Here is a 10,801-nt window from a genome sequence, read left to right on the forward strand (position 1 = left end):
CTTATCAGTACCATGGACAGCGCCACTACAGTATTCACTAAGGCAAACAAGAGCATTTCAGCTCTTTTAGTATCACAATAAAAAATAAAAAAAACTATCATACATTATCAAAATGTAGCCGTCAGTGGTGAACCCCAGGATAAACTAGATGATAAAATTGAGTATAGTTTTATTATACATTTTGAATTTCCAACCTTGTTTTAATTTTAAATAGGATTTTATTTGACTTATGCAGTACTTTCTACACTTAATTATTTACATTTAGTAACCTCATACAGAATTTTAGATTCTGATTTTACTACTCTGCTTTTAAGAGAGAACAAACTAACACGTTAGTCTTAAATCTCTTAATTACATTTATCTGTGTGTTATAATTGCAAAATGTATATATTTTGTTTTACTTGGTTTTAAAGGCCTTCACATCTGCTTATAGCCCTCACCCTGTCACCATGTCGTCTGCAAGTCTTCATAGTTTTTCTCCCCATGAGTCTCTCTCTGTGTGACCACAGGAAGCTGCGCCCAGTGACTGAGTGACTTGGCATTTAAGCCACTGATGATGATGTGCTGCCTCTTCCTGCAAGGTCAGTGGACCAAATAACAGTGATTATACAAACAACAACAACATGAGGGCTGTTTACACTCTGCTGAAAAGTGGCTCCAGACTTTTGTATTCCACTTTGTCTTATGATATTTTCCTGTGCACATAGTCCACGATGAACCACCGTCACATTTCAACATGTTGTGTTTTCAGGTTTTTTCAGGTCTGTCTGTCCCATTCATGTGAATGTATTACTTTAGGTTAGCCTGGCTAATGCCAGACTGCATCTCAATCTCATTTGATATGTGTGTCATCTCCTACTTGCAAGAGGCACGACCAAGGGGCATAGGTGCAAATGCCTCTGTACAACCATATATAGACCTACAACCATCCAGATGATGTGAGCGACAGAAAACGCATCAATTAATGTGATTGTTGTTTCCCTGGTTGACCTAATGTTTCCTGTTTTCCTAATGTTTACCATCTCAGATTGTTTAGTACAATGTCAACTATCTACCGCTGAAGATCTCATTATAGATATAAATGCTGCGATTTGGTGATCAAATTTGAAATGTGTTCATACTATTTGTGCCCGGTGTCTTGTAGTGTAAAATAGTTCATAGGATTCATTCGTCAAAAAGCAACACTGACCCAAACTGTGATGAAGTCGCATTGGACCAGTTTGTCTTTCTCATAGGTTTTGGGCCTGTCCCTCCCTCTCCTCATTTTGGCTGTCGTTTTGACTTGGCTCTCTTCATCTGCACACTAAAGCCCACTATTCTCTTTGTTCTATTGACGTTCTCCATCTTTCTGTTCCACGTTTTAGAACAGAATTAGGGAAAAGAGCATTCAGCTTTGTCGCTCCCTGTGCATGGAAAACTCCCCTGACTGAACTGAAAATGTCTGAACTGATTTCACTTGGAGCGTTTTGTTGGATGTTATTAGACAGAGAAGGAGTGCCTGTATTTTTAATGTATTACTGTGACCTCAACCCACTTACATTGTACACGGTTACATTCCTTTTTTTCCGTTTGGTCTCAAAATGATTGTTCCTAACCTGTCTCCTATCTAATCTGGTATTTATTGTGACCTCTTGGCCAGGTCACCCTTGGAAAAGAGATTCCGATATCAGATATCCGATATTTTTACCTGTGACCTCACCCTTAACTGGCCTTTTTGGTGTTTCACCACCTGAACATTCACCTTTTTTTAATTAATGTTTAATTTCTTCTGGTTTTATTAGCCATTTTAACTTAATTAAACTAACTTGGACCGACCTGATCCACCTGGTCCACATTTGCTTACTATATTTATTTGAAATACAAATATATTATGGCAGTTTGGCTTGTGGCTTTACTGCCCAATTGCCTCCACGATGAATGGGTCTATCAAAGAGCCAGAACCAAAGATCAGCATCAGTCTGAGTTCATGTGTGCTGTTGTGTACTGCTGTGTTTATGTGTATGTCCTACAGTGGGCGTAGCATAGTAGTCCTAACAGCAGACAGATTAGAAAAACCGATTTCCTGGAGATGCTGACACACACAAAGACTTCTCGTCTCTTCTCCCTCTCTCTCTTTCTCTTCTATTTCCAGTCTTTAAACGCCACTCGGAGCTTGCTGCTTTTGCTGGTGCTATTTGTGCCGCAGTAGAAGCTGGCAGCCTGCACGGTGTCAAGGCTTGTTAGGGGGCTGAGTTGCCGGTAAACCATGAAGCCAGAGCTCAGGGGGAGAAATGCTGTACCTTTGAACTAATCCCTGTGAGGTGGCAGAGCTGCTAGCGAAGGAAACACCTCCGTTGATTTTGGGTGACTGTGTGTTTTGTGACAGTATAGTGAATTCAGCAGAGGCCACACTAGTCTGAAGTAAGGTGGTCTGTCTCTGTTACTGCTATCAACTGCTTCTCAGGAGACCCATTCAATTGGTTATTGGTTATTGGTTATTAAACATAACATAAACTTAACATCCATGTAATGTTTAAGAAACACATGTGTGACTGTTTGTCTGTCCAGGTTTCTGCCATGGGCCTGCTGGCTCTACTGTACACTGCACTGAAAACAACTCTCCTCCACATCTGTAGAAACTGTTCACGTTCCATTTTCCTTAATCCTAAACAGTTGTTCAATCATTGTGCAAAAAATGTATCTGAAAGTTGTAGTGAGTATCTTATAGATGTAAATAAATGAATGTTACAGCTCATCCCAACACTGTCTGTGTTTCTCACTTTAGCGGGACGTGAATCTTATTGCATAAAACTCAGCTGGTGCAGACATGGTTTCAATTCCCCACCACATACTTTCCCTTTCCTGTACACAGCACAGATTGTTGGGGACTATTTTATGCTGTTCTCTGCATATGGGACAGCAGGGTTCACACACAGCTCAGGGGGCACTTGGTATGTGTGAGTACCTCACACAACCACACTAGAAAAAACTAAATACTTTAATTAGCTGCTATATCTTCTAAAAAATTGATGATGGATGGAAAGATATTGAGACGGAAAGCGCTCTCTGTCTTTATCCTGTGAAAAAAGGAAAGACCTAACACATGTGTCCTAAATGTCTCAGGAGTCCTCTAAATGATGATAAGAATAGCCATTATATAAAATGTCTCCTCACCTCCCTCATTACATCTAAAGAATGCCTCCTTCCTATTATAAACACAATAGCAGCCGTCTGAAAGCTACAGTGACACCTCTAAATAGTCATATTGCTTCTAATATCACGTTACATGAAATTAGGCCTCAGGCAAATGACTAATCTCAACCAGATTAGTTGGCCAACCAATTTAACAAAGGCCCAGTAATTGTTTGATGAAGATATTGAATATGCAGGCCATATTGTGTTCCATAAGCTATGATTTAATAACTGTCTTCACGCCACATGAGAGCCATCCTTTATAATACTAACTACTGCTCTGTGTGGACGGAAAAAAAAACACTCCTGCACTAAATTATTTTTGTGGTCCATTTAAATTATTAACAAACAATAAGCTAATATGTTCAGGGCATACTATGAAATGTAGCTGTGATTTTGGTCCAGTACAGTGAAGTTAACCGACCGACACTGACCAAACAAAAATATACAAAATGCACAGATGTTTAAGGGGCACATACTCAAGTAGGGCACTTATAGCTCAAATAGTACATGGGAAAAAAACATGTTGTCCATCTTAAATAGTAATTTACTTCAACAATTCAAATGTGCTGAAAGACGTCAGAAAACCTCTGTGTATTTACCTGAAACTGAAGGAAAATACAGGCATGTGTTGTAATGCAGACGTAACTAAACATAGTTATATGTTTATATATTATATTTATTATATATGCTAATATTCAGCTAAATAAGGTCCATGTGTAATTTTGTGTCATTTAATCCTTTTTGGACATTTAAATGGAATTATAGGTGACTTGTAAATGACTGTGCTCTGGACTGACCTCTGTCATCATGTTCCACAGTTGGTAAATTAACAAAATCAATGTTGTGGAAGATTAATAGATAATTAAGGGTTAATTCCTTTCAAATGAGCAGCATAAAAATAAATAAACAAAAAATAATATTAGTGAAAATAAATAAATCTATACAGAATAAATGCAAATAAAACAACTTTTTATTAATTTAAAAAAAAGGCATGATATTTGTTGAGGACCGCCTGGTGAATCCACATATTGTTAAAATCCTCTCATTTTAGGATCAAACTTTCTGTTCTGAGCTTTTTGTCTCATCAGATGAGCAAAGACAATTTTAAACACTTTTAAAAAAGACTTGTATAATTCTGGTTTAGTTCACTGCAGCGTGTTATTTTCCCACCTCACTCATGAAAACATCCGTAAGCCTCAGTTAATTCCAAGTGCAGGGCCAGACTTAGAACCAGCTCCAACAGGAGGCTCTTAAAAATCACTTCACCGGCTCCCACTTAAATATAGAATACATGAAACATCATTTAAAGGAATACTTCACTGATTTGCATGTGGCTTTGTATTTCTAGAATAGCAGTAGTACTTTTTAAGAATTGTGTTTTCCACTGAGTTGTAAAAAATAAATTTTTCCCTTTCCAATTTTGCCCAACGACGTTCTCGTCATTTGACTCAGTGTAGAGCAAACGTCGCGTCAAGGTTTGAAACAACGCCAGTTCTGCACTTTTTAGATTCACCCATAGGGGGATGAGACTTCATTCCCAGAATGTAAACAAAGTCTGCCATCTTCGCGGCCGCGGGTGGCAAGTATTGTGTTTTGTATTTTTATATTTAGTATATCAAATACTGAAGTCCTGAGAGACCCACTGCCCTGCATGTTTTAGATGTTGCCCTGATTCAAAGCCTAATAATGACCCATTCGTTTGAATCAGGTGTAGAGTGAACTGTAATGCCCGTGTCATTACAGCCCAGTTAACCTCTGCATGTTTCTGGACTGTGGGAGGAAAGCCACGTGTCCACAGGGAGAACTTGCACACTCATACAGAAAGGTCCTCAGTTCAGTCTTTTTACTGTAAGACCACAGTGCTACCAGTTCAGCATTTGTTCCATGAATGAATTCTGAGATGATCATTTGACGAGCAGCAGGTTCACAAACAAGCTGCCTGACATGTATCAAACATTTCTCCAGGCAAAAAAAGAACAAAACAATTATGATTCTAAATCTAAAAACTGAATTGAGGTCTAACAGTTCATGAGAATAGTTAACACAGCTGCACAAACTGGCCAGTGTCAGCTGGAAACAAAGCTGTTGGTGTTGCTGTTGTTCATCTCACCAGAATCTCACCACTTGAAGTGATTAGTGTTGCTTGCCTGGATGCTGGACCCCAAGTTTCTTTTTACGGTGAGTATGACAGCAAGATATTCAAGATATCCCTCTTGTAAATTTGTAACCACAGAAATAACATGATGTTCACGCAGTTATTCTCTGGAGAAATTAATGCTTTCAAGAGGAACAAACTCACTTCCTCTTTGGGGAATATCTATGAAGTGTGTCATTTTTTCCAAGCTGACACAGTAACCACAGTAATGTTGGAGACAGTTTTTTACATACCAGAACAGAGAGTGCAGACCTTTGCTTGAGGCTTAAACACTCTGTCACCTGCGTTTTACATACTGGCAACTGAAATGTTTACATTTTGATCCACTGGATCCAGAAGATATTCTGGATCTGTACAGGGCGTCGTTGTGTGGCAAACGCACGCCACGCAACGACCCCAACCACATGCAAGAGGAGAAACAAGCTGCATATTCAAAAACGCTGTGGATTCCCAAAACACTGGGGATTCCCAAAATGCCAGCAAGTCCCAAAACGCCAGCAAGTCCCAAAACACTAGCAAGTCCCAAAATGCCAGCAAGTCCCAAAACGCCAGCAAGTCCCAAAGCCAACAAGTCCCAAAACGCTCCCAAAACACTAGTCCCAAAACGCTGTGGATTCCCAAAACACTAGCAAGTCCCATAACGCCAATAAGTCCCAAAACACTAGCACTAACATTTGCGTTTGCCTCTCTCGGCCAATTGACGTGGACTCAAAAACGGTCTGTGGGAGCTCTCGTTTTCGTGCAGCTATACGAGCAGCCGTTACGATGCTCGGGGACTACTTAATTGTTACTTTATTAAAAGACCTTTAATAAGAGGTTATCTGACTGTCGTCAAGCTATCCGACACTCGTTTCTCTGTATTCAAACTACCTGACGCTGGGACACAGGGACACAGGGATTTACTGTAAGTTGTAGTGTTTGCCCCCCGTCGGCCACCGTAGAAATGTACCAGCTTATAGCTAGCTAGCTATTACCATCTCACATAAACATGACAAAATTCACCCTGATGTCTGAGTTACTAAGCTGAGCAGCATCTCTGACATAATTAACACGTTGAAGTGAGAATATTAGCACCACATTTCCCTCAGAGCTGCTTTGCTGCTCGATGCATGTGTGGAAAACAGTGAGAGAAATTGATGTTCAGAGTTTATTGGACCTGTGTAACGTCTGCTGTTGGATCTATGCCACAAATACAACTACACATGAACCACAAATACAACTACACATGAACCACATATACAACTACACATGAACCACATATACAACTACACATGAACCACATATACAACTACCACATATATACAACTACACATGGACCACATATACAACTACACATGAACCACATATACAACTACACATGAACCACATATACAACTACACATGAACCACATATACAACATGGAGTACACATATACAACTACATGAACCATATACAACTACACATGAACCACATATACAACTACACGATATATACAGATACAACTACACATGAACCACAAATACAACTACACATGAACCACAAATACAACTACACATGAACCACATATACAACTACACATGAACCACATATACAACTACAAAATTCTACTTTACGGTGAATCTAAACAGGGTTGTTTTGCCTACTTTAAAATAAGGTGTAAACATTTAAGAACTGGGGTTTACAGTTTTACGACAGGACAGTGAATGCAACACAAGGCCACGGTGAATGTTGTCCTTTTCCTCCACAATAACTTAAAATGGTTGGATGATGTCATTATTTATTAGCACTTACAGTTTGACAAGCGTTAATAAAGAGAACGGACGCTTGTTAGTGGTGAGTAATGCTGACATTTTATTATACAGACAAATAATACGGGATGTTCAGGTCGGGTTCGGTCAATATCGTCTTGTGCTTGATCGGGTCAGAACAGAAAAATGAGTTCTCAGCTGCAGAGAGAACCAGAACCGTGTATCAGAACCACAGCTCCGTGTTTACGTCGACACACACGTCCAGAGTATCAGAACCACACCGCACACACACGCCCAGAGTATCAGAACCAGCGTGTATTGTGTTCAACACAGTATCAGACACACACAGCAGAACCACAGCTCTGTGTTTACGCGACACACACGTCCAGAGTATCAGAACCAGCCCGCGTTTACGCGACAACCGCCCAGAGTATTTTTGATTCAGAACCACAGTTTCGTCACACACACGCCCAGAGTATCAGAACCAGCTCCCACACAGAACCAGCTCCGTGTTTACGTCGACACACACGTCCAGAGTATCAGAACCACAGCTCCACGTTTATATACACACTCAGGTGCCTGCTTGTCGTGGATGTAAGACAGTAGGGAAACGACAGGAGAGTGACGAGTGTGACGTCCAGTCCAACTTTATTTGTCAAGCACGTTAAAACATGAGGCAACAACCTACATCCAAACAACAACTAAAATCAGTAAAAAGACATGAAACATAATGTGTACGGCAGATCAGTCCAGAGAGGCAGGGGCGGGGCCATGAGGGAATTTAAAAACAAAGCATTTTAAAATGATCCTAAAATGTGTGGACAGACAGTGGAGTGAAGATAAAATGGGGAAAATATTTACGTGTGCAAGCGGCGTTTTGCACCATCTGAAGACGGGCAACGCACGAACCACTAAGCGCCACATAAAGAACATCACAATAATCCAGCTGAGAGGCGACAGAGGCGTGGATTATTGCTTCAAAGTGCTGCTGTGAGAGAATTTCAGCTGCCTGAATGGAAAGAAACTGGATTTTACGACAGCCCTAATCTGCCCAGTGACTGGTCGACTGCCACCTGAAAATGTGTCATTCAACTACACATTACACAAACATTTTCAGGTGTGTTAGTTTGAGATTACTCTAGATTATCAGGTGAAACACAGATTGTTTGGATCCAGTGAATGGATGCAGCCTGATCCCCAGTGTGAAGCTAACCTGTTAACACAAAGCCAACAGCTGTGAGACGAGTGTGACACAAACTGTGAACAACAGCTGAGAACGTGGTGACGGCAGATCACTGAGTGGGTGACAGTGGCCCAGCACTCGTGTGTGTGTGTGTGTGTGTGTGTGTGTGTGTCTCTTTAAATCACTATTATTTCACCATATTCTCACAACTGTTTACCATCAGAGTGGGAGTTTGCATGCATGTGGGCACACTGATGAGATTAGGTGTGGGGTCCTCAGTGAGTGTGAGCACAGTGACACACACACACACACACACACACACACACTACAGTCTGATCCCACAGTGGACACAATGATCTTTGTAACCACTGAGACTCTGAGACTCAGCGCAGACACAGTGGGGCAGCTGTGGATTAACGGGTAGACCGGGTCATGCTACAACTACAAGTTTAGGGGGTCCAATCCCCGGCTCCAGTAGTCTACATGCTGATGTGTCCCTGAGCTGGACGCTCAACCTTCTTCTTCCCAAAATGCTCCTGCAAGGAGTGTGTGATTAACCTGGGAATAATGTGTGATATAAAAAGTGCTAAATGTAGACGTGAATGTGTGTGTGTGTGTGTGTGTGTGTAATATGTGTTTTTAGATTTATCAAAGATTATTCAATAAAAGCTTACTGTAAGAATATGACAGTGTATGATTTAATCTGGACTGGAAAGTTTGATATGATGAAGATGGGTCTTCTGTCCGTCTGTGGCTCTTCCCGAGGCGCCTGTCTGTTCAGGGTTTTCCCGAGGCGCTTGTCCGCCTGTGGTTTTCCTCCTCGAGGCGCTTGTCCGCCGTCCGCTCAGGCTCTTCCTCCCGAGGCGCTTCGTCCGCCTGTTCGTTCGTTCGTGGTTTTTCCGGCGGGCGCTTCGTCCGCCTGTGGTTTTCCCGGTGCTTCGTCCGCTCGTCTGTCTGTTCGTGCTCTTTTCCGCAGGCGCTTCGTCCGTTCGTGGCTCTTCCCCGCTTCGTCCGCTCGGTTCGTTCGTTCGTGGCTCTTTTCCAGGCGTCCGCTCTGTGGTTTTCCGAGGCGCTCTGTCCGCTTCGTCCGCCTGTGGTTTTTCCGGTATGCCGTCCGCTCGTCCGCTCTGTGGTTTTCCCGAGGCGCTTGTCCGCTCATTGTCTGTTCGTTCGTGGTTTCTTCCCGGGCGCTTCGTCCGCTTCGTGGTTTTCCCAGGCGCCTGTCCGGCTTCGTCCGTTTGTGGTTTTCCCGAGGCGCTTCGTCCGCCTGTCCGCCTGTGGTTTTCCCGAGGCGCTTCGTCCGCCTGTCTGTTCGTTCGTTCGTGGCTCTTCCCGAGGCGCCTGTCCGTCTGTCTGTCCGTCTGTCCGTCTGTGGCTCTTCCCGAGGCGCCTGTCCGTCTGTCTGTCGTCTGTGGCTCTTCCCGAGGCGTCTGTCCGTCAGTGGCTCTTCCCGAGGCTGACGGTGCGTCAGTCTCTTCACTACTACACCTAAGAAAACCCTGAACTGTCACTCAAATCACTGCACATCAAAGCAACAGTAGTGTGTCTCTATAAAGGCTACGAGTAACAAGGTCACATCATGTTGATGTTGATGTTGAGAGAAACATCAATTATGTGATAATTAGGAGTCAGAATTTGCATTTTATTTAGGTTTAGGTTACAGTTTTTTTACCTCCGGTTACAAGTCGACTTGTGTATTTAGTTTTATTTTCGTAGAGTTAATAAATGAAAGTGTATAATAGATACCAGTCAGTTAATTACTAATTTTAAAGTTGACATGTTAAAATAACATAAACGTCATAGGTCTCTAAAATCCACTGACTTAGGTCAGACAGTCAAGCCCAGAGTTTAGCTGTTAATGCTGCACACAAGTGGAAAACAACCACCAGTTTCTCTGCACTGTACGTCCTTTTTATGATTTTACATCTTAACGTATATTCTTCTGTCTCTTTTTCTCTATTTTGCCTTGCTCTAATAGTCCCAGATAATCATTTTTTCTTCCTCCTGAGATGCAGATGATGGTATGTAACGGTAACTGTTAGCAGGGTATGTTCTCTCTATGGTCTCTCTATGGTCTCAATGATTCATCCTTTATTAGCCAGGCAGATACATTTAGATTTAGAATTCACTTCAGTTCACTCTACTTGTCTGGATGTTCTCTGCTGCACATGGACACGGTCACTCCACCTGTCTCTTCCAGGTCCAGATGGACAACAGTACTGTATTCCCTGCAGAGTCGGGATCTTCTCTCCTCATCCAGACAAGATCTCACCAAAGTACACTTGAGTTCCCTCTGGATATCTGAGCTCATCAAGGACAGAAAACCATGATGTTTTGTCTCCATGGTTACCTGCCTCCACCATCAGTTCTGTCAGTGACACAATAGCCAGTGCACCAAATCAGTGGATAACACGACAAGGTTACAGACAGAATCAGCACCTGCTGTGGGAGTGGCCAGAGATGTCGATGAATATTACACTTATTTTGTTGTCACATGACACAATAGATCAGCTAAAGACAGGATGTGTTCACATTTGTTATGTTTAAAAGTCAAGATCAGA

Source organism: Solea senegalensis, linkage group LG1 (genome assembly GCF_019176455.1).
Source record: "Solea senegalensis isolate Sse05_10M linkage group LG1, IFAPA_SoseM_1, whole genome shotgun sequence".
Classification (NCBI taxonomy): Eukaryota; Metazoa; Chordata; class Actinopteri; order Pleuronectiformes; family Soleidae; genus Solea; species Solea senegalensis.